General features: G+C 33.6%; 1 long non-coding RNA gene across 1 annotated transcript in view; it reads right to left on the bottom strand.

Moving 5' to 3' along the window:
• LOC110269784 overlaps positions 1,776-7,217 on the bottom strand; it is a 16,218-nt gene continuing 10,776 nt past the window's right edge. Inside the window, exon 3 of the long non-coding RNA XR_002358542.1 lies at positions 1,776-1,955. This is a non-coding gene — a long non-coding RNA (uncharacterized LOC110269784). The remainder of the gene's footprint in view (positions 1,956-7,217) is intronic.

The raw sequence follows: 7,217 nt of genomic DNA, 5'->3' as shown, positions 1-7,217 counted from the left end.
ATCTGTGGTTGTCTTTGCTCGATTCTGCCTCTTAGTCTCACTCGGGTCTTGTCTCAGTCACACTGCTGGCATCTTGTGGTTCGTTTATTTCATTGCCAGTGGCAGAAGCAACTCATGGGGTTGTTTCTTCCTTCGTCGCCTTCTGTAGGGTGGTCACTGACTTGCCGTTGACCGTTGGCATGTCCTTGCACCATCGCTTCCGCTATTCTCTCTTTTCCAGATTTTCCTTCTCACTGTATTTTTACATGTAATTGAATTACTAATCATTAATTTTTCCTTGTTGCTGATCTAAATGTTGCTAAAAATCGTGATTGAACTAGGATTTGTTAAATTTGTTGCTTAACTTGAATTTGTTACTGAATTTGTTGCTTCCTAGTCGTAGAATCAGAATAGAGCCACTCTAATTCTAGGTAGTTCAAACACAGCAGCAGCTGGTCACTACCACTGCATCCCTCTCACCTGAATTCTTGCTCTGTTCTTCAACTCAGGTTCTTATATCACCTTTTTTTTTCTTTGTTTTAGTTAATTTAGGATTAGTTATATGTTGATTTTAGTGTTAATTTGATTTGGTTAGGATTATTTGCTACTGTTAGTTGAGTTTAAGTTAGAATTAGGATTTTTTTTATTAAAATTAGTGTTAGTTTATACATAGTTAAACATGGTGTTAGGAGCTTCTTGTGTTTAAATTTCAATTTGTTTGGATTGATTGACTGATACTTTGCTAAATCACTACGAAATGCTACTGATTTTTCATGTCATTGGTGCTGAATTTTGAATTGGTGTTGCAAAGATTGCTTGTTAGTGCTATTTTGTATTATTTATGCTTTTGCATACCAAGTGTTCGACAATATGTGTTAAAGAACTTTTATTGAATTTTTTAGCTCAATCTTTGAAAATCAATGTTTGTTTATATATGATTCTTGTTATTATGCATTGATGACTGAATATGATACGTTTTTTATTGACCAATTTTTTTTAAGTTGTGAATGATTGAGGTTCCTTTGCCTAATAGTACAAGATTAATGAAATTAGTCCTATGCAACCCAATTATGTCAACTTTGTATGCTTATTTAGTTTTGGGTAATATTGGGAATGAATTCCAAATATTGAAATTAATCTTGTGGTATTGTTTAAAAGAAATACATAGTTCATCTCGCTTATCCCTCTATTCATTTTAGAGAGGAAAATCTACATAATTTTCATATTTTATTGATGAGCATTTGAGTTGTTTATATTTGATGCTTGTAAAATAGATGGAATGCTTTCTATAAAAATCATGAGTAAGTTTAATGTTCTTCTTATTGTTAGTTTTGCTTCGATTTCACTGGATATATGTATAAACCTCAAGCTTTAATGTGTTTTGAACCGTAATATTAATATGTTTTGAATTATCTACTTGAAATTTTATTAGAGAGCAGCTTAAAGTTGGGAGTGGAGTAACTTGCAGCATTGAAAACTATCAGCACCATGAACTGGTGATGGAGTCATAGTAATAAGTAACATGCCAGTAGACAACATTGAGTGCTTCAGGAAGTATGGTGATAAAACCGAGGTTTCTTAACAAATTTTTTGGATTTTATGTTTTAAAAGCCAAATGATCAATCCTATTTTAGATATTTTTCTAAAGATGGTTTACATGATTCAATTTATGAATTTTCACCATCATCTGAAAACACATTTGAGTGGATACTTGGAAAATATTTAATATTATCAATGTATTCATTATTAAACAAACATGTTCTGTAATTTTATATTATAGCAATAAATATGTTCTATAATTTTTATTGTGTTGATGATTTATTGATTGTTTTTTATTGTGTTGATGAGAGCTGTTCTATAATTTATTTATTATTTTATTCTAAAAAATTTTTTCGGTTGAACCACGAATGGACTGGTTGGACCAGTAAACCAGTGACTAGAGCAGTTTGATGACCAGTCTGGTTCTCAAAACCTTGCTTTTAGCAATAAAGTTAATCATAATCATTGAAACTTAAAACACTAACCAACATTCAAACCTAAATCCGCTAAACTAAAATCAATTTTCAGGCACTTTCAGCAATAACCATAAACAGGAAATACATGAGACTCAACGTGATACTTAACCCATGCCGCCATCAAGCCAAATCTTCAACCGTACGATGTGAGGTGGTGGAAGGGCATCAGCTGCTGCCTCACTTCCATGGCTAGACTCCGGGGCCACGACATCTGTCGCGGGAGGCAGCATCAACATGGATACGGGTTGTTGAGCGATAAGAGTCAGCATCATCGCCGTAGACGGAGGCACGTAGTTGGGGTTAGGGGCTATGATGAATGGCTGGTCCACTAAACCCACATCCTGTGGCATCACGGGGTGGTCGGAGTAGAAGGAGAGGATCTAAAAGTCCCAGGGCTACCAGAAGAAACCCTCCCTCTACCCCGACCACGGCTACGACCACGACCAGTAGCCTGATCCACATTACCTCTTCCTGTCGACATATCTGCAAATATCAAATTATCAAACAATCTCAGCAACAATTTCTAAGCAAAATAGTCATCAACACAGCAATTAACACAATTAGAGAATTCCAAACACTTCAACAATTCAAAACCTAATGTATTGAATCTAACCTAACTTAATCAACTTAAATCCACTAAGATTAGAAAACTAAACTGAACTAATTTTGAAACTGATTCAAAATTAAAATTGAAATTCTAATTAACGATAAACTAAATTAAATTAGAATTAAACAATTATTCAACAATCTCAGTAACAATTTCTCAGCAAAACAGTCATCAACGCAATAATTAACACAACTAGACAATTCCAAACACTTCAACAATTCAAAACCTAATGTATTGAATCTAACCTAACTTAATCAACTTACATCCACTAAGATTAGAAAACTAAACTGAACCAATTTTAAAACTGATTCAAAATTAAAATTGAAATTCTAATCAAACCTAAACTAAATTAAACTAAAATTAAATAATTAGCCAACAATCTCAGCAACAATTTTTAGCAAAATAGTCATCAACGCAAGAAACAACAAAATTAGAGAATTCCAAACACTTCAATAATTCAAAACCTAATTGATGAGCGGATAATTTATACGCTTTTTGGCATTATTTTTAGTATATTTTTAGTAGGATCTAGTTACTTTTAGGGATGTTTTCATTAGTTTTTATGTTAAATTCATATTTATGGACTTTACTATGAGTTTGTGTGTTTTTCTATGATTTCAGGTATTTTCTGGCTGAAATTGAGGGACTTGAGCAAAAATCAGATTCAAAGGTTGAAGAAGGACTGTTGATGCTGTTGGATTCTGACCTCCCTGCACTCAAAGTGGATTTTCTGGAGCTACAGAACTCAAAATGGCGCGCTTCTAATTGCGTTGGAAAGTAGACATTCAGAACTTTCTAGCAATATATAATAGTCCATACTTTGGCCTATTTTAGATGATGTAAAAGGGCGTTGAACGCCAGTTCTATACTGCTGTCTGGAGTTAAACGCCAGAAACACGTCACGAACCAGAGTTGAACGCCAGAAACACGTTACAACCTGGCGTTCAACTCCAGAAAGAGCCTCTGCACGTGTAACATTCAAGCTCAGCCCAAGCACACACCAAGTGGGCCCCGGAAGTGGATTTATGCATCAATTACTTACTTTTGTAAACCGTAGTAACTAGTTTAGTATAAATAGGAGTTTTACTATTGTATTAGACATCTTGGGACGTCTAGTTCTTAGATCATGGGGACTGGCCATTCGGCCATGCCTGAACCTTTCACTTATGTATTTTTCAACGGTAGAGTTTCTACACTCCATAGATTAAGGTGTGGAGCTCTGCTGTTCCTCATGAATTAATGCAAAGTACTACTGTTTTTCTATTCAATTCAACTTATTCCGCTTCTAAGATATTCATTCGTACTTCAACATGAATGTGATGAACGTGACAATCATCATCATTTCCTCACGAACGCGTGCCTAACAACCACTTCCGTTCCACCTTAGATTGGATGATTATCTCTTGGATCTCTTAATCAGAATCTTCGTGGTATAAGCTAGATTGATGGCGGCATTCATGAGAATCCGAAAAGTCTAAACCTTGTCTGTGGTATTCCGAGTAGGATTCTGGGATTGAATGACTGTGACGAACTTTAAACTCGTGAGTGCTGGGCGTAGTGACAGACGCAAAAGGAGGGTGAATCCTATTCCAGTATGATCGAGAACCTCAGATGATTAGCCGTGCTGTGACAGAGCATTTGGACTATTTTCACAAGAGGATGGGATGCAGCCATTGACCACGGTGATGCCTCCAGATGATTAGTCATGCAGTGACAGCACATCGGACTATTTTCACAGAGAGGATGAAAAGTAGCCATTGACAATGGTGATGTCCTTACATAAAGCCAGCCATGGAAAGGAGTAAGATTAATCGGATGAAGACAGCAGGAAAGCAGAAGTTCAGAGGAACGAACGTATCTCCATACACTTATATGAAATTCTCACCAATGATATACATAAGTATTTCTATCTTTATTTTATGTCTATTTATTATTTATTTTCGAAAACTTTCATAACCATTTGATATCCGGCTGACTGAGATCTACAAGATGACCATAGCTTGCTTCATACCAACAATCTCAGTGGGATCGACCCTTACTCATGTAAGGTTTATTACTTGGACGACCCAGTGCACTTGCTGGTTAGTTGTATCGAAGTTGTGAATGAAAAACGATTTATTAAGACGTTCGTACAGAGTTTTTGGCGCCGTTGCCTGAGATCACAATTTCGTGCACCAAGTTTTTGGCGCCGTTGCCGGGGATTGTTCGAGTTTGGACAACTGACGGTTCATCTTGTTGCTCAGATTAGGTAATTTTCTTTTTGTTTTATTTCCAAAAATTTTTCAAAAATTTTTCAAAAATCCTTCAAAAATTTCTCATCTATTTTCGAAAATTATTCTAAAATTTTTTAAGAATGAATTCTAGTGTTTCATGAAGCATGTTGAAGCCTGACTGGCTGTAAAGCCATGTCTAAATTCATTTGGACTGGGGCTTCCAACCCAACATTATCAAGAGCAAGCTAGTTGTTGCTAATCCACCTGCTGCTGTTCCTGATCCACCTGATTTACATGCTAAAGCTTGACTGGCTATTAAGCCATGTCTAACCCTCAAATTGGAGCTTTAGACTAAGAGTGCAAGATTCCTGGAATTCATATTAAAAATTTTGGAATTCTTATTTTTCTTTTTCAAATTAATTTTCAAAAAATCCAAAAAAATTTATAAAATCATAAAAATAAAAAATATTTTGTGTTTTTTGTTTGAGTCTTGAGTCAATTTTCAAGTTTGGTGTCAATTGCATTTTTTCTAAAAATTCTTTGCATTTTTCGAAAATTCATGCATTCATGCATTGCATTCATCATGATCTTCAAGTTGTTCTTGGCCAGTCTTCTTGTTTGATCTTGATGTTTTCTTGTTTTGTGTCTTTTCTTGTTTTTCATGTGCATTTTTGCATTCATAGTGTCTGAACATGAAGAATTTCTAAGTTTGGTGTCTTGCATGTTTTCTTTGCATTGAAAATTTTCAAAAATATGTTCTTGATGTTCATCATGATCTTCAAAGTGTTCTTGGTGTTCATCTTGACATTCATAGCATTCTTGCATGCATTCATTGTTTTGATCCATAATTTTCATGCATTGCATCATTTTCATGTTTTTCTCTCTCATCATTAAAAATTCAAAAATAAAAAATATATCTTCCCCTTTTTCTCTCATAAATTTTCGAAAATTTGAGTTGACTTTTTCAAAAATTTTTAAAATTCAATTGTTTCTTATGAGTCAAATCAAATTTTCAATTTAAAAATCTTATCTTTTCAAAATCTTTTTCAAAAATCAAATCTTTTTCATTTTTCTTATCTATTTTCGAAAATTCCAAAAATATTTTTCAAAAAATCTTTTTCTTAATTTTACATCATATTTTCGAAAATATCATCAACAATTAATGTTTTGATTCAAAAATTTCAAGTTTGTTACTTACTTGTTAAGAAAGATTCAAACTTTAAGTTCTAGAATCATATCTTATGATTTCTTGTGAATCAAGTCATTAATTGTGATCTTAAAAATCAAATCTTTTTCAAAACTAATTTCAATCATATCTTTTCAAAAATATCTTTTTATCTTATCTTTTTTAAAAATCATATATTTTTAATCATATCTTTTTAAATCATATCTTTTTCAAAAATTTGATTTTCAAATATCTTTTTTAACTTCTTATCTTCTTATCTTTTCAAAATTGAATTTCAAATCTTTTTCAACTAACTAATTGACTTTTTGTTTGTTTCTTATCTTTTTCAAAACTACCTAACTAACTCTCTCTCTCTAATTTTCGAAAATATCTTCCCTCTTTTTCAAAAATTCTTTTTAATTAACTAATTATTTCAATTTTTAATTTTAACTTGATTTCATTCCTAATTTTCGAAAATCACTAACCCCTTTTCAAAATTTTATTTTCGAAAATCCTCTTTCTCTCTCATCTCCTTCTATTTATTTATTCATCTAGTAACACTTCATCTCACACAAATTCGAATCCCCTCTTCCATCTGTGTTCGAATTTTCTCTACTTCCCTTCTTTACATTACATTCTTTTCTTCTTCTACTCACACAGGGGAACCTCTATACCTGGGCAAAAAGGATCCCTATTATTATTATTTTTCTATTCCCTCTTTTTCATATGAGCAGGAGCAAGGACAAGAACATTCTTGTTGAAGCAGACCCTGAACCTGAAAGGACTCTGAAGAGGAAACTAAGAGAAGCTAAAATACAACAATCCAGAGATAACCTTACAGAAATTTTCGAACAAGAAGAGGATATGGCAGCCAAAAATAATAATAATGCAAGGAGGATGCTTGGTGACTTTACTGCACCTAATTCTAATTTACATGGAAGAAGCATCTCCATCCCTACCATTGGAGCAAACAATTTTGAGCTTAAACCTCAATTAGTTTCTCTGATGCAGCAGAATTGCTAGTTCCATGGACTTCTATCTGAAGATCCTTTTCAGTTCTTAACTGAATTTTTGCAGATCTGTGATACTGTTAAGACTAATGGAGTAGATCCTGAAGTCTACAGGCTCATGCTTTTCCCGTTTTCTGTAAGAGACATAGCTAGAATATGGTTGGATTCTCAACCTAAAGATAGCCTGAACTCTTGGGATAAGCTGGTCAAGGCTTTCTTAGCCAAGTT

This window comes from Arachis ipaensis, chromosome B03 (genome assembly GCF_000816755.2).
Source record: "Arachis ipaensis cultivar K30076 chromosome B03, Araip1.1, whole genome shotgun sequence".
Lineage (NCBI taxonomy): Eukaryota > Viridiplantae > Streptophyta > Magnoliopsida > Fabales > Fabaceae > Arachis > Arachis ipaensis.
This window is presented reverse-complemented; position numbering and strand designations above follow the sequence as displayed.